Source organism: Gobius niger (assembly GCF_951799975.1).
Source record: "Gobius niger genome assembly, chromosome: 2".
In the NCBI taxonomy this organism is placed as follows: domain Eukaryota; kingdom Metazoa; phylum Chordata; class Actinopteri; order Gobiiformes; family Gobiidae; genus Gobius; species Gobius niger.
In genome coordinates, this window is record NC_136853.1 from 39,497,499 (window position 1) to 39,521,802 (window position 24,304).

Here is a 24,304-nt window from a genome sequence, read left to right on the forward strand (position 1 = left end):
CAGGTCCTGGGGGTATCATCCTTTTTTCTCTGGTCATGTAATATGTTAGGAGAAGTATTCATTTCAGAGTGCTATTCAAGTCATTTTTTTGTGGAGGGGGCTGATAGCTGCTGAAGGTAGTCGTGGGAGGGAAGCAGTGTCCACTCGGCTGGAGACGTGTGAAAAAGAGGTGGGAGCAGGAAGTTGTCCCATCTGGCACTTTGCCCAAATCCAAGTCTTTAAGTCCTCTCTACGAGTCCTGCACGTTGCTCTGTGCCAGTCTCTGCTCCAGCTTCTTCCTGTTATAACAGTGGTTTGTGGCACAATTAGTTGGGACACTATGGCTCTCACCTATGGAACTGGCCACCAGAGTGTTCCTGTTTATTGCTTTTTTAATATGTTAAGCATTTTGTGTTATATTTTTTGTGTGTAAGTGAAATTTGATAGATGGATTGAGCACCAGATTAAATGTTGTTACATTAGCAAAGTTCACTCAGTTTAAACAGCCTTAATAAACTAAACGTTTCATTGATTAATGGATTGAACTAAAAGTTTGTTTCATTCTATAACAATAATAATACATTGTATTTAAAAGCGCCTTTTAGAACACCCAAGGACACTGAAAAATGGACACATTAAAAACATTAAAAACAAGAGCAACAAAATAAAACAGAGTACGATTGAGAAGGTGAGCGCGTAGCTAGGTGGTGTAGGACTGTCTGAACAGGTGAGTTTTGAGTTTGGATTTGAAGAGTGGCAGAGAGTCTATGGTACGGAGGTCAGAGGGGAGAGAGTTCCAGAGCTGGGGAGCAGAGTGGCTTAAAGGAATAGGCCACCGTTTTTACATACTGAGATATGTTCTTACCTAACCTTAGACGTGTTAATATATTCCCGTCTGGTCTTTGTCTGTGCGCTCTGTCACGCAAGCGGAGCACATACGCAGCCTCTCCCACATGTCATATAGCTCCAAAAAAGCTCCCGATAGAAGCTACCAAGCTCTTCCACGTGTTCCCTATTTGAATAAAGTTACGTGAAGTGTTTTCATGCGAAGTATATTTACACAGAAATGTAACATGTCGATTTTATAAGCAGATAAAAAGGGGTACTATATTGTGAGGCGTTATGATACGAGGAGCAAAACGTCCGCGCAGTAACTCGTAAAGACTTCCCCCGCTCACTTCCGTCAATAGAAGCTGCGTGACTTGTAGAGAGCCAGCAGAGAACAGTTAAAGAAGCGTCGATAACTTGTGAACAATGCCTTTTACGTGCATCGTGCCGGGCTGTGATAACAAGCAGAAAGTATATAGTGTAGTAATGTTTCACAGATTTCCAACTCACCCAGGACGACGACACAGGACTCAGGATCTCTACCATGAGGTAGGAATGCGCGAGCACTTTACGAAAATATATTTTCTGCTTGTTGTAAAAGGCTCTGTACAAGTCACGCAGCTTCTATTGACGGAAGTGAGTGGGGGAAGTCTTTAGGAGTTACTGCGCGGACGTTGTGCTCCTGTATCATTACGCCTCACAATATAGTACCCCTTTTTATCTGCTTATAAAGCACTCTTTTTTTTCCTACTGCTGTAAGAAAGTAGCCTGGCATCCAGACTAATCTCCGATGTTTATTAATTAATAAACAGGAGACTAGTCTGGCGACCCTGTCGTAGAAAAGCTACTGCTTGAGGCGGGACTAATGTGGGACAACCGAAGCGCATAGCAGCCAATGAGAACATAGCGGATGTGACGACAGAAACAGTGACAAGAAAGTTGTAGTCATTCGGACATTAACAATGGCGCTCCTGCCACACGGAGTTCAGTAAATGACTTCTGTCGTTTATGTCAGAAAAACGTAAGAATACAAGCATACCGGAGCATTACGTGAAGTGGCTGCTTGTGTTGAAAAACTACAAAACAAAGGTGCAACAACATGACGCCCGTTCAGGGAGCTGCTCTGATTGGTCGGTAGGCTCCATATCGCTGCGTCACTTCCTTTGAAAGTGCGCAATGGAGTGTTGCCAGACCCTCTTCTGTAAAGAAGCGGAGTCTGGTTGGTGAGACTAGTAAGAAAGTGCTCTTGTTGCTTCTTCTCAAAACAAATGTGTCTGGGTACATTAGTTCCATTCTGTTCATAGTTATAGTTATAGTTATAAATTGATCGGCACAAACTTTTATCATCATTTTTAATGTGCCATGTTAGCAGAAGCACTGATTTCAGGTTGCTATCCAATCTTTAAGTCATTTTTGTTTTTTTTACGCTGCTCCAAATGCCTGCTCAATTTTGTCTTGCTAAACTGTGAACTGAGCAGCTGGAAGGCCCGACAAAGATGAGAACAAGGCGAAATGGGCTCAGTGGAGATTGAGAGGGAAGAAATGAGGGATACAAGGCGTCAGGGTACCCATCAGGCCTTTCTCTTTCTTACTCCCTCTCTCATTGAGACAGACTATAGCCCCACAGTGAATTGCAGGTGCTAGTCAGACTAGAAATGGACTAAGAATGTGATGTTCCCCTTTGAGGAGAATACCAATGAAGGGCAATTTCTCCCTCATGTCCAATAGACTGCAACAGGAAGCCAGTTAGACGTCTCATTAAATTAAGATGAATTTAGTACGTAATATATATCTGTTAGTGGATGCTATGGTTGCTAGTTGCATTTGCCTCCTTGTTACTGAGCCACCCCCTAAGCCGTTGGCATTGTATTATATGTAAAACGGATCCTTCTGTGAATATATTCCTGACTGAGTTTTACAACACTTGCCACAATGAGAAAAAGTTGGCAAAAGTTGTAGTAAGCTTTAAATGATTAGGTTTGCTTAGAATATAGCAACTGATGATCACAGCTTTAACATAGCATTGTGAGATCGATTCTGTCTTTGAGCTGTTTTTTTGTATGTTTACATGGGAAATTAACAGCCATGGTGCGAAATACATGCACGGGCATATTCCTAGATGATAATGCCGGGCCGAGTGGTTCGCGGAGCCTCAGAATTCCTTTTCTCAACAGCATTGGCCACCATAGAGTCCAAACTTGAATCCCATTGGGAATCTTTGGGATGTGCTGGAGAAGGGTTTGCACAGTGGTTGGACTCTTCACAAGGATCTCGGACCCAGTGCAGGGACATCACAGAAACGAATAGTGTCCGCAATGGAGACCAGGTGCAATATCTACGACTATATTTCCATGTCCGTGACCAGCAGCAACTTGCCAACAGGTTGCTGAGATAGACCGAAAGGTTGTCCGACTAATGCAAGTGTGTGACCTTTCTTCTTTTTTTTTTCTTTTTTTTTTTTTGACAATGCAGTGTTTAATGTTAAATGATAATAATAACAATGCATCAGTTTTATATAGCGCTTTTCTGGACACTTGAAGGTGCGTTACATTGCATTATTTATTCACTCCATATTTAGTGATGGTAAGCTACTATTGTAGCCACAGCTGCCCGCAGGTAGACTGACAGAAGCGAGGCAACCAGTCTGCGCCATCGGCCCCTCCGACCACCACCAACCACTCACTCACTCACTACATTCGCTAGGCTTCCTAGTGCCAAACGGTCTCCCATCCAACTGACCAGGCCCTTCCCTGCTTAGCCTCTAAGGTCTAATGGGATCAGCGCTTTGGCCACAAGTGCCTCTAGAGCAGTGGTTCTCAACCTTTTGGAGCCACGACCCCCATTATAACAGTTACAGGGGTTTGTGACCCCCGGCCCGGGTCACACCGTGAGAAATCAGAACATTAGCCTACATAATTCTTAAAAACAAAGAATTTAACAAATGGCTAAAATACAATTCATCAAATTACGAACATATAATGGCACTCTGGTAAAATAGCAATCACACATGCGACAATAAAATATCCATCCATCCATCCATTTTCTTCCGCTTTATCCGGGGCCGGGTCGCGGGGGCAGCAGTCTCAGCAGAGATGCCCAAACTTCCAGATCCACACACACTTCCTCCAGCTGTTCTGGGGGGACCCCGAGGCGACACCAGGCCAGCTCGGAGACATAGTCCCACCACCGTGTCCTGGGCCTTCCGCGAGGCCTTGTCCCACTAGGACATGCCTGGAACACCTCCCGCGGGAGGCGACCAGGAGGCATCCGGAGCAGATGCCCGAGCCACCTCAGCTGGCTCCTTTCGACGTGAAGGAGCAGCGACTCTACTCCGAGCTCCTCCCGGGTAACTGAGCTCCTCACCCGATCTCGGAGGGTGCGCCCAGCCACCCTGCGAAGGAAACTCATTTCGGCCGCTTGTATTCGCGATCTTGTCCTTTCGGTCATTACCCAAATCTCATGACCATAGGTGAGGGTGGGAACGTAGATCGATCGGTAAATCGAGAGCTTTGCCCCGACTCAGCTTCCTCTTCACCACGACAGACCGATACAGCGACCGCATCACTGCTGACGCCGCACCGATCCGTCTGTCGATCTCACGCTCCATCCGTCCCTCACTCGTGAACAAGACCCCGAGATACTTGAACTCCTCCACTTGATAAAATATTATAATCTAAAAAAGTAAAAACAAGTATCTACATGATCTGGCGACCCCCAAATTTGTCTCACGACCCCCCTTGGGCCCCAGGTAGGGCAGGGACCACTGCTCTAGAGGATGGATTTGTATTCATCCCCTTTCCAGCTGTTGCTGTCAAAAACGTTCTATTGGAAAATCTCCAGTGAATAATCCATACCATCCTGACCAAGACGCATCTAAGTCTTATTGTTCTGTACTGACGTGTAATCATATGTTAGATCTATCCTCCAGAGGCACTCACGGTTGATGGTATAAGATTAGCTCTGTCTAACTGATCTACAGCTCTGCAGATGTTCACTGATTTACATTTGGACATCCTGGAACATATTAGATGTATTGAATATGTGGAGGCCTCACCAGGGACCCCAGGTGACACAAATGTAATTATACCTGATTTATGTTGTATTGAGTTTGTATCAAAAGAGAAAGGGTGGTGGAAATAAGTCGCTTTAATTTAATCCAAGGACAATGTTGTCAGTTTTATTATGATGTGATACAATCTCTCCAACGTCCCGGAGAGAAAAACTCATAATTATTTTATTTATCCAAAGTTTGAACACTGGAACCCCCCATTTTCTAATGCACTCCAATATAGCACTTTGTCCCAAAAGAGCATGGGGGGAGGGGGGCTGACCTTTTGAGAAGATCACTTAATTGATTGACTGCGGAATCCTTCCGCAGTCAATCAGGGAAGGATTCCCTGATTGACACCCATTTGGTGTGCCCAAATGGGTCAGCGAACCTGAGCAAGAGGGTCAAAAACATTGAACTTTGCAACAGTAAAACGCTGTTGATTTGAAGAAACAAGCAGCTAAACACTGGAGATTTTTCAGTTTATTCCCTAATATTTGTTCTTCTTATTCCTGAACCATTTCAGACCATTTAACCAGGCTTGGTAAATGCTCAGGGAGTAAGGCAATGCATAATTTTGGTGTCCTGCATTAGACCCATTCTTCCATGGAGTTTGGGGTAACGTTCAGGAGCAGTGAGTAACTGCAGTACTGCGTCTTTGGACCTTTCTGCTTGGGAACTGCTAGAATTAAAAACGTATTGCAGAAATGTGAATAGAGTTATATATAAACTAGGTTTAGTCGGTTCTACACAGTACCACCAGAATAATTATGGTCTTTGATATTTTCAGATTGCAACCATTAAATCAGTTATAATTTCATTGGAACGCATTCCCCCAATTCAATTTTTTTCAGGGTAAAGGTAAAGGATCCGGGAAATATTTTGGGGGATCCGGCAAAAAATGTATCTGATATAATGGTGTCTAATTAGAGTGTTCCGGCAAATGTTTTGGCCTGTTCCCCCCATCCATCACATCAGACCAAAAGTGTTCCTGAAAATACTAATTTACAAATTAAGCACTGACCTATAGGGAATATTGGAGCGTTTTGTGCATGTTCTGCCCTGCATTGCTTCCATAACAAAGATTTCTTTGACCCAGGCTATGCTTTTGTTTTTATCTAAAAGCTTTATTGTAATCGCTAGAAAATTTCTGAGGCTCGAAATCCACATAGTACTGAATGCACCACTGCTTTTTGATAAATGTCAAGGAAGCCTTGATTTTTTTTATTTTTTTTAACTCAAGCTGTACTAGCATCAGAGAATATGCATGAGTGAGGAAGACTGGCTCTGAATTTACCCTTCACTGCCCAGTGCAGTGCTACAAGTGTTAAGTGTGTCATGTACTCTCTCTCTTGTTCTGTAAAGGCATATTCTGTCTGACAGCAGCTCCACACAGGGACCTGGCTTCTGCTTCAGGGAGCACACCAGATAACACATGAGACAATGGGCAGAGCTTTTTATAGCCTCACCTATTACACACAGAACATGTCTGCTATAATAACTACATTCTTTTCATAGAGTTACGATTGCAGCATATTTTAACATGTATTATGCTTTAATCAATATCATGCCTTTGGCTTCAATAGAAAGTATGCATATCTTATAAAAACAGAAATATTCTGTGATGATTTTTACATGTCCGTGATAGTCACTAGAGTCACGTAATTCTCAAATTGAAAATGACAGGACAAGGAACACTTGTAACTCAAGGTATCAAAGACTATAGTCTGTTACAGCAAAATGACACTTATAACACTAATTATAAGTGTCTCCTCTACTATCAAAAAGTACTCAACACAAGTATAAATAAAAGAAAATAGATTAGATTTTTGAGTACCGTGATCTTCAAAAGGAAAGAACTAGTGAGTTCTAGTGAGTGAGTGGGTGGATCGATACAAAAATATCAATATTTCAAAGCTAGAGCAAAGCATCTATCCTCCTGTCTAAATATCAATGCTTTCATTTCATTAAACTAATCTTATATGAGCCACTAAGTCTATATAACCATAGCAGCATGTTCAATCACAAGTGACTGGCGTGACGAACCCCAGCTGTTAAATATCACACAGACTTAGAGTTGGTTGAGCTTTCTGGGTGGTGTGTAAAAGTTGAATCCTGCTCTTGGTTGGTCTCCCTGGAGTGTGAGGAGTCTTTACAGTGCAGTGGCCCAGAGGAAGAAAGTCTCTCACTTTGTGAAGGAGAACCATCCCCAGCCTGTGTGTGACAACAGTTAGGCATCAGAGAGACATATGCCTCCTGTGGTACCATGACAGGCCTGACAAAGTGTTGACTTATGCTTTACACCGCACTGCATGAAAACTCAGTGCTTTTGCATGGCCATCATTGTGGTTCACTGGTGCTTAAAGGTACAGTATGTAATATTTATGTGTGAAAATAAACTTGATGTTGTGCGTAATTGACCTTTGACGCAGTGGCTCTGCAGATGGCTAGCATGTTGTGTTTATTTTCGATCACGGTGGTTTCTGTGACTCTGTGAGGTTTTCTGGTGAGAGGGTCCGTCAGCAGTGAAAACCTACAAAATAATTGATCCTGGAGCGTTGGCCACTGTGATCGAAAGTAAAGGCGTCATACAGCCGCTGGGTAAAAGGTCAATTACAAAACAAAAAAGAACATAACTCTTCAATAATGCACCTTTAATATTGTAACTTTCATGACAGAAGAAGAGATTTTAGCTTTCTATTCTACCACAAGTAAAGACTCAAAATAGAGCTACTCTCAAACTTCTGGTTCAAAGGATACTTTGAAACATTGTGGAAAACATACAAAGTAATATCAAACACATTTGCACACAATAGAAATACATAGAAGGAAGTGGGATAGTTCAACTTCCTGACAACCTGGTGAGAGATGCTGTCCTTCTGTCAGTCGTCTGACTGATGGTTCCAGACTCCGTAGTCTTCTCCCTGATGGCAAGGAGATGGGAGTGGGGTGTCTCCCTCCCAGATAACCCTGCCCGCTCTGCTGCAGGTTGAATGAATCCTGGCAAAAAAGTGGTCCAGCTTGGTCACGCACAGTGGTCTCTACAAGTAAGGATAGACTTTCACGGCTTAGCTGCTTGCCTGCTCCACTTGTTTCCTTTGTAGGTGCTACAATTTTAAAGAGATGTACAGAACTCCGAACAAGCACAAGAAATAGTACAACTGCAGAGAATGAATAGAAGTGAATGCTTAAAAAACTATTTGTCATATATCAAGTGCAACATTCATGCCTTGCCTTTATTGTGGTAGGTTTATTTACTGTTTTTATTTATTTATTTATTTTGAAGAAAGATGGATGAAAATGCTTTCCATTGATTGAAAAATCATCATTTTGTGCAGCCTGCTGGACTGACCTGCCTGCATTACAGAACTTTCACAAAGGACAGGCAGCCATTGCTGAAATCTTGAACAGAAAATAGACACAAAGAAATTGCAATAATCCAGGTGATCTGTGGTGTGCAAAGAGAGAGAGAGGTTTTGACAGGATACATAAACAATGGCTGCAGCGCAGGATGGATGCTTGATTTGACAGAGCACATAAATGTTTGTAACTCCGTGGGGTCACACACCTGCAGGCTCACTGTGGAGCCCACACTATCGCTGAATTGTGCCATGAGTTGTTGCTTTTTTGAATTGTCTGCAGTTGACTTGGTTCAATGCTTTAAAGGTTGTTGTAACGTGTTGATAGAAATAAAAAATAAATATTTTAACAAACAGATTACACAAGTTGATAGAAATGAACCGATAGAAACCTCATGTATGACTGAGAGCCTACACTATTTTTATTACTGTGACATTGATTTGTAGGTTAAATTAAATTGATGAAAAGGGAAAACAGCACATTATTTTAGCTATTTCTTTTTTTTTCAACCACACAAAGCACTGGGGCTATTCAAATGTTCCTACAGTCCATACAGTATGTCTGATTGTCCGTACATCATGTCGCAACTCTCTCGTTCTGAACTCTCTGTAATCCCCCAACTGGTCTGTATGTTTTGTCTTTCGGCGGCCTGGACTCATTAAACCCAGTCTAGTGTTTTTTGAGTCTCAGAGATTTCTACAACATGGCTGCACCGGATCCTTTTCAGTTTTGAATTTGTCAGTTTTGTATCGTCTTTTCATGAAATGCATTCAAATTAGAATGGCAGGGTTGTAAAGCAGTTTGTCTACAGATGAATAACACATGGTTTCACTCACTGTTAGCATGGGCCTTCATTATATAGGCAGTTAATATGCAGCTTATTTCATATAATTGGACCAAGCACTCCCATTTAAAGACATTATGGTAAATCACAGTGGACTTCAGAACTGTATAAATGTTGACAGAATGTACAATAGTAAAATCTCATGGGGAAAGTCCTTGTTAATTAAGAGTTAAATGTAATGTACGAAATATACACTAAATAAACTTTACTTGCTGACCGCTACGGGCCGTATGGGACGCAAACCCGCCCGGTAACGATCGGCATCACATAATATAACATGTAATCACGTGACAGCCGATTAAAAGCCGATTGGAAAAGCTAAGACTAATGCAAAAATAGCAACAATTTCTACTCATTATTACTGAACATAACACTGATAATACTTTTTTCACCACTGGACGTGCACACTGACACCCCAGTCCCGGCTGAATGTTGAGGTGGAGATTTTCTCACACAGCAGAGGCGGCCTAATAACAAGACATACCTGTAGGCATTAAGGAAATGGCATTTCTACAACAGGCATGGGGGACCACATACACAGCCACACTGTTGACAGCAATGACAAAATGGACTGTTTAACATAGCGGCAGGCATCTCTCAGGAGAGTGCTTAACCGGAATACCTGATCATGCAATTACCATAGAAAGAGCAGAACTGACTCCGCAGGGCTTTTGCATCGCACTTGTGTTTTCCTGTTCTTATAGAAGCAGGACTGAGGTTTCCTTTGGGGAGTTTTGATGTGGAGATGTGTGCGCGGTTCTTCCCAGGAGAGAGTAGCTTTACAACTGCAGAGAGAAGCAGGTCGCTTCTTCAAAGATTACAGATCAGTTTATAGTTGTATGGTTGGGAAGGTTGTCATTGGAGCATTTTCCTATAATGCATTAAAACATCTCTGCTGGTAAAGGGACTTTTGATCCACATAAGGATTTTCCTTTTTTTTCTCGATTATATTGAGTGTAACCATATCTATTTCTGGGTAGATCAAGTTGATCATCACACCAGTGGCTAATAGTCATAAGTTGTATCTTTTATAATTTAAGTTGCCCCTTAGTGGCTGGAATGAGAATACAGGTTCCTTTAAAAATTCATAACTCCGCACAGGAATGAGCTAGACACCTTTTTTTTTTTGACATCCTCAGGAATTTTTGCCCTACAAATCAGGGGCTGGACATGTCTGATTCATAGACACAGAAAAAAAGGGGTACAAAGCACATGAAAAGAAATGTAGATGATTAATAATTAATATGTAGTATGTTAAAATAAAGGTGAAAAGTATCATGTTTTTATCTTTTATCGTGATGTATCCTCGGTTATTTTTGTGCAATATATTGATTATCGCAGTATCGGTGTATTGTGAGATAATCGTTATTGTAAGCCGTGTATCGCATATCATATTGAATCGTGAGGTACCCAGAGGTTCCCACCCTAAAGATACAACAGTTGAGCAGATAATACTTTTTTGATTTGTTGTTTATTAGCTACATTAGTAACCTTCTGCGGCTGAAAGTAGAGATGCAATCAGATATCTCCGCAGAGTTTTCCAGAAAACAAATTTAAATAGTAAGAGTTTAAAGGCATTATAGAGCAGGGCTGTGCAATTAACAATAACAAAATTAGCATAATCGGAAAAATTATGCTAATTTTCACCTGCCATGGCTCATGCTTTTGCCTGACGTAAAAACAAACAAACTGTGTGATGATGTCATCAGGCCGCGCTGCTCAGTTTACTTGCGCAGATGTGAGGGCTGGCCAGCAGGGGGCAGGTGTGAAACAGAGACCGCTCCGAGGCGTACTTGAAATCATTTATACTTTTATGACTGTTCAGAACACAGAAAATACTCAGAATAGTTTTTTTTTAATTAATACACATATAAATAAAATAAAGACTTTTTTTTTAAAAGGTAACAAATAATCGTTTGAATAATCGTGATTTCAATTATGACAAAAATAATCGTGATTATTATTTTTTCACTAATCGAGCAGCCCTATTATAGAGGCTATTCAGCTATCTGACTATGCTGCGTTCCAGTTAATCTCGGCGGTCGGAATTTGCAAACTCCGACCAGTAAATTTCAATTGGAACACGCAACAATCCCGTAACTCTTCAGGAAACACCACAGAAAACCACAGCATTTTTACATTTCTGGTGTCCTCGACTGTGGGGGCAAACGGATTCCAGCATAACTACTTTCCATAGAGAGGATATTTCCCACGCAAGAAAATACAAAACCCCTCTCCGAACCACTTTTCTACAATCAGATCAAATTATCCACACAATGACAACATTTCGCCACATTATCCGTACTTTATTTCCAACGATATCATCAGACAAGAGGACGGCGAGCTTCACTGCAGTTTCTCTAATATCCGTGCGTCCGTATGTATTCTAAGCCTCTGTCAGACAGGCAGGCTCTTGCTTATGTAAATGCATTCCCACCTGCAGAATCTCACCGCTTTCATCAGAGCACATCATTGAAGACATCTGTCGGCTCTGCACCTCCATTATCTCCCATTATCCCCATCGACTTTTTTACTGTCCGCGGCCAAGGGTTTGTTTTTGCTCTCATTTGCTTACAATAATAAACCAATGAGACGATCAGGTGAAATGCGTTTTTTATTGCATTTTAAATTACTGAGGATGTCCAAACACCTGTTGCTCTAATGAAATTTGCAGAACAAGGCGGACCTGTAGCACTTATGGACATCGTAATATCAACAACACCCGTGACATTTGCGGTAATCCCTTGTCCAAGCCATACTAAATGCTGATTGTTTTTTTCACCCCCCCACGCACTTTATTGCCACTCTGGGCGCCTCGGAGAAGGGCGGACATCAATGCAAGGACAAAACGCCGCGCTCTGTTTTGTCTGATTCAGTGAAATGTAAAACGAGACGGATCACACGCGCCGCAGGGTGATGGCCTGTGGAAAATAGGCGCAGACAGGGAGACTAAATCAGAGCAAGGTGAAGCAAATCTGTGCCGCTGGAGAGAAGGCCAGATTATAAAGCTTTATATGGGGAGGGAGAGGACAAAATGGCTGCCGGACAGATGAGGATGTTTAAGGTGAGACATTACAAATCAATTCTCAGTTTTCATTGTGAAACTGTGCCTATTCACTTTGGCCGGGAAAAATAAAGTTTAATATCTAAACATTTGAATGAATATGGAATTAAAATTATTTGACATGTGGCTTTATTATATACTTTTAAACTCACTACCTGGTTGCCGATGGTTCTTGGGGAAAAGAGTTATAGAAATGTGTGCCAATGCGGCAGATGATAACCTAACCTAGGAATCTCTGTGCCGCGCAAGGAAACTTTACGCACAGCCCATTCATACAAACATAGCAAAAGTCTTCAGCAAACTTAAGTCCAGATGTCCTGACAAAACATTTGCCTCGTGTAGTGTTCTCACCGTGGCAAGTGAGAAAAGAAAGAGGGGAGGGCGCAGGGAGGGAAGACACGTCTGAGGCGAAGTGCACCGCTGCTGCAGGGGCGGAGCAGAGACAGGTTCTCAGGGCACAGACCTTCAAATAACATTGGTGTAGTTTTGAGAGTCTGCTTAGTGTTAAAGGAATAGGCCACCGTTTTTACATACTGAGATCTGTTCTCACCTAACCTTAGCCGAGTTAATATATCCCCGTCTGGTCTTTGTCCGTGCGCTCTGTCACGCAAACGGAGCACATACGCAGCCTCTCCCACATGTCATATATTCATATTCAAGCGAAGTATATTTACACAGAAATGTAACATGTCGATTTTATAAGCAGATAAAAAGGGGTACTATATTGTGAGGCGTAACTCCTAAAGGTTATTGACGTAAGTGAGCGGGGGAAGTCTTTAGGAGTTACTGCGCGGACGTTGTACTCCTCGTATCATTACGCCTCACAATATAGTACCCCTTTTTATCTGCTTATAAGATCGACATGTTACATTTCTGTGTAAATATACTTCGCTTGAAAAAACTTCACGTAACTTTATTTAAATAGGGAACACGTGGAAGAGCTTGGTAGCTTCTATCGTGAGCTTTTTTGGAGCTATATGACATGTGGGAGAGGCTGCGTATGTGCTCCGTTTGCGTGACAGAGCGCACGGACAAAGACCAGACGGGTATATATTAACTCGGCTAAGGTTAGGTAAGAACATATCTCAGTATGTAAAAACTGTTTTTAGATACTGAGATATGTTCTTACCTGAGCTTTGGACCTGTCTGGTCTTCACCCGTGCCTGCAATCACGTAAACACAGCACAGACGGCGTTAGCATTTAGCCTCTCCTGCTCTCCACTAGAGCTCCTAAACAGGTCAAGATAGAAGCTACCAAGCTCTTCCACATTTTCCCTATTTAAATATGGTTACGTGAAGTGTTACACTACAAAGTATAATTACACAAAATTAAACAATGTGGATTTTCTAAGCGGATAAAAGGGGGAACTATATTGTAAGGCGTAACAATACCAGGAGTAGTTTGGCATCCGCACAGTAAAGTGAAGATATTACTGCGCGGATTTCGAACTACTCCTGGTATTATTATAAGACACGGGTGAACACCAGACAGGTCCTAAAGAACTCGTCAAAGCTAAGGTAAGAACACATCTCAGTATGTAAAAACGGTGGCCTATTCCTCTTTGAAAAATACGACAGAAGAAGCCAAAGCTTTCATTCTCTTGGGAGGAACCCTGCATTTGTAGTGCTCTCGCATCCTAGCCAGATGACCCTGAATTTGCATGTCATGTTCTACTAACCCTCTACTAAAAGCATGTACAATAGGGTCCCCACTGGGCTATAGGAATCTCCTGGCAAAGAGATTCCGAATAACAGTGGCACTTCTCTGGTTAAACATAAAATTGCAATGGTGACATCCTTCATTTTAACATATAAATGCATGGTATTCGCCTGTAGTGAGTTGCCTTAAATGACATCAAATGAAGATAAGAAGGAACAAGTCAGTTAGCTGGCTGCCAATAGAGAGAAAGTGCATGCAGGGGATGCCGTAAAGAGGGACAAAGATTGATTCGAGCAGTGATTAATTTGCACCACAGAAAGCTAACAAGGCTAACAAGGCAGCGAGAGGGCGGCCAAAGCAGCAGATTCAAAGGCAGAGCGGGCCGAAGGAGGCCAAGTGCAGGCTTCAGCCGCGTAAAAGAAACCTTTAAGTGATGTTCTTTTTGAATGATCAGATGAAGGGATTCTTGTTCGACACCGCTGTTCTTAAATAGAATCATTGTGGGGTGAAACAGGTGTAATGAAGGGATGAGCAAAACAATTCCCCTCAGTGCTGCAACTTTTAAAGTACAACCTAAAGTTTTGGACCAGTGGTTCTCACAACATTACTACTAATCTGGGTGTAAGGGTCTAAAGTGGACTACATTGTGTTGAATCAAACACAGTATGGGATGATATGCTTCACTGCAAGTCCTAACATTTCTAATACTTGTTGTGCACTCGGGAAAAAGCTTTGCTTGGCTAAAACTACTTCCAAAGATTCCCTTCACCACTGAATTCACTTTGCTTAAGCCATACTTATTATTACACAAGTACAACCAACAATTAATGACATATCTTGCATTTCCACAGTGTGATTCCAGCCAGAAATGTGTTGTCGTTGCTTATTCTTATCAACTACCATGGACGCCAAGAAACACTTTTGCCTCGATAAGTTGAGAAACATGGTCAAGATTCAATAATACTTGATCCAATAAGCAACTGGAATTAACAAGCTTTGTTTTTCTTTTTTCAAGTAACTGTCCATGTCATTTCAGGTGGCTTTTTCTCTCCCCCTCTCTCTCTCTCTCTCTCTCTCTCTCTCAGATCAGTTCTCAGATAAGTGTCAACTCTTTATTTTCATTAAAGTATAGCCTTAAGGTGTTGAAAAAGGAGTGAGGCCAGATGAGGTAAAGCCCCCAAACAGCAGCTAAGCAGTGCGGCGGGTCAAGCTAAAGAGAGAGAGAGAGAGAGAGAGAGAGAGAGAGAGGTGTATGAGGGTTGTGCATGGGATGGCCAGATGCATGACTTAATTGAATGGAGTTTGAATGGAATTCTTTCCAATGCTGGCAAACTGGCCGACTGGAATTGTACTTTTATTATGGGTGTCATTTATGAAGCGTTTGCTCTTGGCCAAAATGAGTCACAAGTGGATGAGCAGCAGAGTCATTTACACATTTTTATACAGCATTTCATCATTTACATATTATATTTTGGACCCTAAAAGTGTAATACAAGCTATTTCAAATGGTAAAACTGGTGCAGCATGTCTATAAGCCACAGGTTTCCACGTCTCCATGGCGGTCCTACAGGTACATTTATTTTTCATAAAAGTATGACTGGACAAGTTTATAAATTCGATGTATTATTCTTTAAACCCGCATGTGTTTAGCGCTGCCCACCTCGGCCTGTCTGTGCACACAGTGCCCGGGAGTTTCCCTGTGAGTGTGGCAGAGGTGGTTCCGTGGTGAATCGTTCGAGGCTGACTTTCGATGAAGGATAATAATATGTCAGCAGTGAGAGAATTAATTACATTTATTTTGCACCCGAGGCCACGTTACAGGGGCGAGAGGGCATCCTGCTGCTCCCGCCCCGGTATGCAGCAAACATGGTGCTAGAGCTAAAGCATAGAGGAAGACAGTGATAGGGTTTGCCACCTGTCCGAGTCGATGAGTGTGCTATTATTATTTATCTTTGGATTTGTAGCTGTTATTGTGTTTTTCTCACGTCAGAGTTCTTTAGAAAGTGTTTTTGGACATAATTGTACTAAATGTAGGTGCATTGTTATTGAGAGCATGACACAATATTCAGTATTGTATAGGCTGCAAGGTTCAAAATGTGTAAAAAAGGCACCGGCTTTGTCTGGAAATTACTGTTAGTTACTTTCCGGCTTGCACTCGCTAAAAACTGACCCCTGAAAGCTGCTCTTTGGCCACAGTCAGAGGCCGGTCCGAAAACTTATACCTGGTCAGACCGGTTTGGCCCTGGCCTCCGCTATGGAAAAGCTCACCAAACCTGGTTGACCAGGCATCGGGCTGATACGCGCCTGCCTGTGGGTTTAGGCCTTTAGTGCAGTGGTTCTCAACCTTTTGGAGCCGCGACCCCCCATTATAACAGGTAAAGGGGTTCGTGACCCCCCCGCCCGAGTCACACCATGAGAAATAGGAACATTAGCCTACACAATTCTTAAAAAACAAAGAAAAAAAACAAATGGCTGAAACACAATTCATCAAACTACAAACAAGTAATGGCACTCTGGTAAAATAGCAAACACATGCTACAATAAAACATTAGATTATATGCTGAAAATACGTATATTTAATCTAAATGATCTGGCGACCCCCAGGTTGAGAACCACTGCTTTAGTGTATGCACATTGTGTTGTGATCTAGGTCTTAAAATGCTGAGCAACAAGTGAAGTTGCATTGAAAAAGTTTATAAACTGGCTTGTTTATGTCTCAGAAGGGGGTCGGCTGCTCTGTAATTGGACACACACTGCGCCTTACTGAAACTCAGACTCAGTGTGGAAGCACTGAAAAATGTGTTGATGAGGGACTATATACTGACACTTTTGTTCTGTGATTAGAAAGTAATAATAATACAGTATCCAAAATTCTCATCCAAGTTGGTTCTTGTTGCTATGACGTTGGTCATACATTGCGCGACTGTCTCAGGAAGGCAGCATTATTGGCTTGCAAATAATGCATCCTGCTTTAACAGTTGAAAAGACTTCATTTGCACTTTTCTGTTCAGTGGCAACATTAAGGACATCTTGAAGCAAAATGCTTTATTTAGTGATGGGAACTCGATACCAGCGCTCTGGAGCAGTTCCTGATGCAAATTGCTTCAAAGGTGCAGCTGTTCACATGACCAAGTATCGCTGTTTCAAAAACTGCATCACTCTGCATATCGTGGTTCAGTTTGTCAAAGTGTTTCATTCCATGTGAGTCTCACTGGTTTAGAGCGTTTCAGTGTTATTTTTCAGTCTTATTATAGATCTTTCAGGCAACACACAGGTGAGGCAATAGGGATTCCCATATGTGCCCTGCCTTGGAGCAGCAGAGCGGGCAGGTGACTTCATAAATGAAGCTCTGATTTATTGGCCTGTGATTGGTAGGATCAACATCCATATCAGGTTTGATCTAAATAAAAATCAATCTCAATCATCCAGAAAATACCCCAAAGTAGTTCATTTGTGCAACACAGACTAACACAGGTCTGTTTATGGATCAGCACCTGCTGCTGTGTATTTAAGCCCATGAATTTCAGTCTCAAGTTCTAGCTGATGATGGGTCTCTGTCCGTCCATGGGCGTGGATCTCTCCTTCTGTGGTCCTCCCCGAGGTTTCTCTTTTCTCCCCCTGGGTTTTTGAGTTTTTCCTCGCCGTGCTGAAGAGTCTAAGGACCGGGGACACCCGCAGCGCTTGTCGCCACCTGCTGCCGACGCTCATTTGGACATTATGTCTGCCTGGATACTTAATTCACCTGAACTTTAAACTGTCTTATTTACTGTTCTGTTTTATTGCCTTCATGTTCGGTGCAGCCCTGTGAAGCAACTCAAGTTGTGATATTGAGCTATACAAAACCATTGATTGATTGATGATGGATGACTACTGAAATGTTCAAAAAGTTAAACAAAAAATATATATATAATTTTGCTCAGAATATGGGCAATTTTAGATTTAGTCAAATTTCCATGTAACTCTTTGAAATAACTTAAAATATATTGTCAAGATTAACTCTGGCTATCACTATGCACACAGTGATGCCGATATCACACAAGTGAACATTTTGTCTTTTGAAACCATTTCAGATCAAAATGTGATGACTACAACAGAACATATTCACCGGAGCATCTCTTGTCGTGTTCAGTCATCACTCAGTCAGTCATCTATCAAAAGAGCCATGAGAACCAATAAATCAATGTGTAGTAAGGCATGGTTTTGACATTTGGAGTCAGAATGCACAATTAGCGTAGTCCATAGCCACATTTTTCAGTTGTTGTGAACGTCATTAAGTAATAATTGTTGGGCAGAGCATTCTGGATCGCAGCCTGCTGTGATAATTTGGTGCCTTTGATCAATGGACCAATTTTCTCGGAGTTGCCTGTGGTCCATTTTATCATTAACATTAGTCCCAACATGGCTCTGAAGAAGAGGACGTTATTGTGCACCTCCTCTTTTGATGAATGAATTTAGACTGATCCACTTAGCACCTAAACTACAAGACCGCCTGAAAACTGCAGATTACCTCAAATAAAGACGCTTTTTGGTTTGATTTCGGAACGGCAGAATAAAGGGCTGTTACCATTATGGACTTCTCTGACGGCATTTGTGATCATTGCTGTGCTCACAAAACGATAGAAAAGAAACTACGCTGAAAAAGAAAAACGCAATAGACTGGAGAATAGGGGAGACGTTTCTGATGCCTCGCCAATATTGTTTTAAACATGCTGGCGATGGAGGGGACTGAAATTGAAAAGCGAGAGGGGAGTGAGATCATAGGGTCCCACGGGAGTCAGACCACCCCAGTGGGTTAGCCTCCAGCCCCCCTGTCTGCTTAAGGCTTGTGGTGGTGAATGCGAATGAGCTAAAGCAACAGACTGAATTGCTGAAAGCTGTGCCCAGATGTCCAGTGATGAAAATTGTTTCAAGCATTCTCTTACAGTGAATCCCCCCTATCACACCAACCTCACATTCGAATTCATAGGGGCAGCTCAAGCAGCCCTGATGTTGACGTTAGAGTAAGCGCTCTATTCACCCCAATATTTTAAATCTGTTGCTCTCTCTCCTCTCCCTCTCTCGTTCTTTGACTTTGCCTTTGTGCCGTGGTGATTTGTATTCTTGCATCGGTCACATGAAAGGCAGCTGGAGAATGCAATAGAGAGACTGGAAAAACAAAGGCCAGTGCGTATACGAAGGAGGATGATAGAGGTGAAATGTTGCTTGGTCAGCACAAGAATCCCCAAAAGAAACATTCATAATAAACGAACTGACTGCTAAAATATTACCATACATGTACTTTTAGCAAATGGAAGTAAATGTAATGGAGATGAAAGTTAATATCCGTCACATATCCATGGACAGAAAGAGATAGATGGAACATACTGTAGTTGCACCAAATTGGAAAAAAGTTGAAGAGCACAGCACTTTGAGCTCACTGAAAGACCTTTAGCTGCCTTTCAGTCATATGACTTTTGTTGTTATGGTGGCCATTTTGAATACCGAAGTAGAATTATGCAGTATTACAATTTGTAAAAATCTCTACTCAGGATCAAAATGAAAGACAACTGATTGACAGTGGCATTTTTATGTACTCGTAATCATAATCAAGAAGATAACAGTTAAAACACAGCCCCAGAGACACACGTGTATGTGAAGAAACCAGTGAGTCAGTTGTTAAGATGCTCAAGACTTTAGCATGCTACCAGTTAGCATTTAGCATAAACAGCTCAGCTCACACCTCTCCAAGACAAAGCCCTGAACCAAACTCCTAACATCTAGCCTTGGATACAACATGTGACAGAGGTCAGAGCTGAGCTGATACTATAGTATTTCCCCAGCGTTCATAGATGTGAGCTACACGTGTTAATCGTGTTGAAGCCATTGACATTGAAGCAAAATGCTAACCACCAGCATGCTAACGTCTTGAGCAGCTTAAACACTGACTCAGACTGGGACTCTGTTGACATGACAAACTGTAAAAATCACAGTTAAAGGTTTTCTGTTTCCTCTTTGATGTGTTGATTTAGTCTGAGGAGTGAAGCAGATCTTTAGTAAATCCTGCTGTAGCTCGACAGACAGAGCTGCTACGTCTGTGCCACATTTGCTGGTTAAATAAACGTGCGCCCTCTGGTGCTGTGTTTTAACTGTTATTTTCTTGAGCAATGATTACGAGTACATAAAAATGTAAATGTCGGTCAGTAGTCTTTCTTTTATATCCTGAGTAGAGATATTGTTACATGTTGTAGTACTGCATAATGCTATTTTGGTATTCAAAATGGCTACCGGAACTATATGTGATGACATTGGAAACACATTTATAAATGAAATCTCAACTCAATGCATGCTCTTGATCAGAGGACGACTAATTTGTACACCATAATTATTACTAAGATAGGTTTTTGATGAGTATATGTACTTGTATAGTTGAGTAATGCATGGTGCCCTATTCTCATTTATCATTTGTAATAAAGAATATTGAGTGATCGTAGTAGATATAAGTGATTGTCATAGAAAAGAAGTAGTAGTATCAGTACTCTAACTTTTTATTATGCTTTTGCTTGCTGGAAGAAATATTCCATTGATTTACAACATTTGAGTAGTTCATCTAGATCAGATCAGATCCAAAACAGAAAAGTTTGTCAAGGTCCTTCGCTCAACTTAATCTGCCGGGATTAAAGTAAATGTGGATTCTAAACATCATTATATCTGTGCTCTGAGGCTAGATCCATATTAATACAGTTTTAAGGCCCTTTCATCATTAAATTTAAATGACTCTTTCTCACCATGAAGATGACTCTGATAAGGATTTATTAGTTTTATCAGCTAAATTCATGCCACTGGATTAAGAAGACAAGTAGAAGGCAAGACAAGCTGTCTTTCTAATCATACATTTCTAGATGTAATCTTAGCTTTTTGTACCACGCAAAGTATCAACAACATTTAGCACACATAGCAGAATAGAAATGGCATAGTATCTAAAATTGGTTATCATAGAAATCAAAGTAATTATATGGAAACGGGACACACACAATATTTATTTCAAGGTGATATGACTAATTCTCACTAATGAGAATTCTCACCCCAAACTGTCTTCTGTATTTTTTTTGTAATAATATGAAAACTGAGCCGCACAATGCATTTTCCCCCATGCTTTTCTATTCCACAACCATGTAAAGGTTCAAATAAACCAGCCTTTAGACCAAAAAAAAACGGTGATTGACGATGGCAAATACTGAGTTATTGTTATTGACAAACCAGTAGATGCTTCTGTTTGTTTGCCTCCTCTTTTGTTTATTGATACTACAACACAACACAACACACTATTTAACAGCTATAATTGTGTCGAGAGAAAGGAGCTGGCGTAAGGAGCAGTATTGTTGCCACAGATACGGTTTGTACTTGACACTTGCGCCCCTACATATGGCACAGCTCACTGTTCACCGCACTGATCTATCCCCTGGAGACGGTGCGATGTGCTTCTGTGGGTCTTTGTACATAGATACCAGAGTAGACACATGCGAGGTCGGTTGCTTCTCCTTGTTAGCCCTGATCTGCCTCATAATCCTTCACTGGTTTCTGTTTGTGTCTCGCACCTCACGTGTGAAGAGGCTGATAGCGTTTCAGAAGACAGGAGAAGGGAAAAAGTAAAAAAAAAAAAAGATGGAATAAACACGGTGAAACATAGCATGAAGTTATGACGCATATGTGGAGAATGATGAGTTTTGGAGTGAATGGAATATGTGGAATATGTTTTGAAAAAAAAAGGAAAAAAGATAACTAAAATAACAATCAAAAGCATGAGAGATGTTTTCGTGGATAAAGTGGATAAATTATATTTTGAAACATTTTTAACAAAACAGTGGCAGAAGTTCAGGGCCTCACTGCACAAAATCATTTCGTTTGACACAGTGGAACAAATAAAGTATTCTTGTCTAGGGTTGATTTGTAAAGTAATCAAAAGACCTAGTTTGAAAACAAAATGACTCTAACAACTATAGGATTTCAGCACCTGATTCAAAACACAATTTGATGCATTTTAATTTGCAAAAAATACTAAAATAAATATTCCTGAGTACAAATCAAGAATACGTTGCACTGATTGACACCTGGTGGATATATTCATTTTTTTTCTTTTTGTATTAGTAGACATGGCTTTCAGATTTGCATATTGCGTGAAAATACTCTGGAACACACTTGTGGAAGGACAGCAGCACAGGTTGGGGCCGATCGGCTCTCCTCAGGGTCCTTAAAAAATACAGTCTCTGCTGCGCTGCCCATGTCCGGTCCTGGGAGATAAATGTGCCCAAAATGTTAAAGTGGCTCACTCTCTCTACCAAGTCCCCCTGATTGTAGAGTGGAGTGCGTTATCTCGCCTCTCCCTGTAGTCAAACACTACCTCCTTAGTTTTGGAGGAGTGAAGTGCTAGGTTGTTAAATGCACACCATTCGGCGAGTTTTAAGATGTCCTCCCTGTAGGCTGCCTCATTACCATTTTGAATCAGACCAACCACAGTAGTAGCATGAGCAAATATGATGATGATGTTACTGGGATGGGTGGGTCTGCAGTCATTAGTGTACAAGGTGTAAAATAAAGGGCTCAACACGCACCCCTGGGGGACTCCCATGTAGAGCGTCAGGAATGAGGAGTGATGGGAACCCAGCCATACTGACTGTGAGAAAGTTCTCCACCCATCCACATGTGCTGATGCCTGGTCTCCAATCCCTGCTTGGAGACCATTAGGCTGGGGTTGATGCTGCTGAAGGCGGAGAGGAAATTCATAAAGAGCATCCGTATATGAGCCTGGGTGCTCCAGGTGCTGCGGTGTTAATGGCAGTACCTTATACAGGTCTTTCTTGAAAATGAGACACTGAGTCTCAAGAGACAAACCTGTATAAATTAAAGATAAATAGAAAATAATAATCTGCAGTCAGCCTGTTGGCTTCATATGGGAAGAGAACATTTTAGATGTTTCAGCAGAAGCCTCCCAAAACACTCAATAGTGCGGACGTCAGAACAATCAACTATATGAGTGTGAAAAAAACCTTTAACCATCCAGCATCTCTTTTCTATGCAGCTTTCCGCCTCGTTGAAAGGTCATTTCTCATTTTGGCAATTTATGTTTCATTATTATATGCCAGTTCTCAACTGGAAAATGCAACATAATGGATCATTCATACGCAATTCCACCTTCAAATGAAATGTCAAAACAGTGAAACAAATAACCAGTGTAATGCTCGGGCATATATGAAATAAATGTCATGACCAAGTAAACTGAATGTGCCATGGGTGTCCCCCGTCCTTAGACCCTCCTATGCGGCAAGCAAAAACGCATAAATCCAGTGGGAGAGAAGAGAAACATCGGGGAGAAGCACAAGAAGGAAAGATCCACTCTCATGGACAGGCTTAGAAAGACCCAGGACACACAACCCAGTTTATTGGTTATGACCTTTCACTAAACTCATTCTCAGTACAAAAATGATCAATAAAATGGGCAGCACCAGGAGGACCATGAGAGTCTGGACCACGAGGGACACCGTGAACATGATGAATGCAGAAAGTTCTCACAATGGTATTGGTGCTAGCTTTGCGGTAGGTGCTAATAAATCGCTTGTCTGATGCAGATGATGCGTCTTTAAATGTGCACTGTTTATTAAACTGTTAATTATGGTTTGGTGGGGTAGAATGTGAACTACATCTCTGAACACAATATGACGGCAGAACACATAGCAGTATAGATACAGACGGCATCTCTGGAATCACCCATATATGGTCATGTTTGAAAACAGTTAAGGGGGAAAACAATTTGGAGAAAAATCAAAACTTTCTCTAATTATTCAAAAACTACTTTAACAAATGCTGAATTATGAATATAGTTTTCTACTAAATGAAGATAAAAAGACATGGAGAGGAGCAAATTGGTTCAACAGCCCATAAATACATAAAAGAAAACAGAGAATGCTAACAGGATGCTGCATCTTAGCCACGTGCTAATGCTAACACTAGCTAGCACTTGCTATGACTGCCATTTTTTCACTTCTACTGAACAATCGGCTATGAGAAAATATCCATATGGACCCGATTTACACTTGACTTTTTTGTATGTGATAAATAAGTTCATATTCCACCAGAAAATGGCTAAAAAGAGTCAAAAATTGTATTTCCCAAAAGATTCTATTTTCCCCCTTGGCGAGGCCACGCCCCCTTCTATGACGAAATGCCATCTGCATCCATCAGCAGCTTCAAACCAGTTACTCAAACTGCCGCTTACACTGTATCTATTTATTTTGAGCATAAATAGGCTTAATTTTTAACATTGTTGTAGAAATCATCAACTTGACAGGGTTGTTTTTGAATCCGAAATCTTGGAAAACCTCTACAGCAATGGAAAATCCCTGGATGACTGAGCGCTTACACAGACTTATTTTATTCAACGGCATACAAGACAATTAATTCATGAGTAACTATCCCAGCCCTGATTAACACACATTCTATTCTTTGTGTATGGAGACAGGTTTTCTAAAAGTAATTATGCAGTCAGTT

At 41.4% G+C, this 24,304-nt stretch overlaps 1 protein-coding gene and 1 long non-coding RNA gene across 5 annotated transcripts in view; one reads left to right on the forward strand and one right to left on the reverse strand.

Moving 5' to 3' along the window:
• The window catches only part of LOC306960201, a 508,646-nt gene that overhangs the window by 364,038 nt on the left and 120,304 nt on the right, over nucleotides 1-24,304 (reverse strand). The window lies entirely within an intron of this gene.
• Nucleotides 1-24,304, forward strand: part of grm8a (glutamate receptor, metabotropic 8a) — a 431,389-nt gene that overhangs the window by 232,578 nt on the left and 174,507 nt on the right. The window lies entirely within an intron of this gene.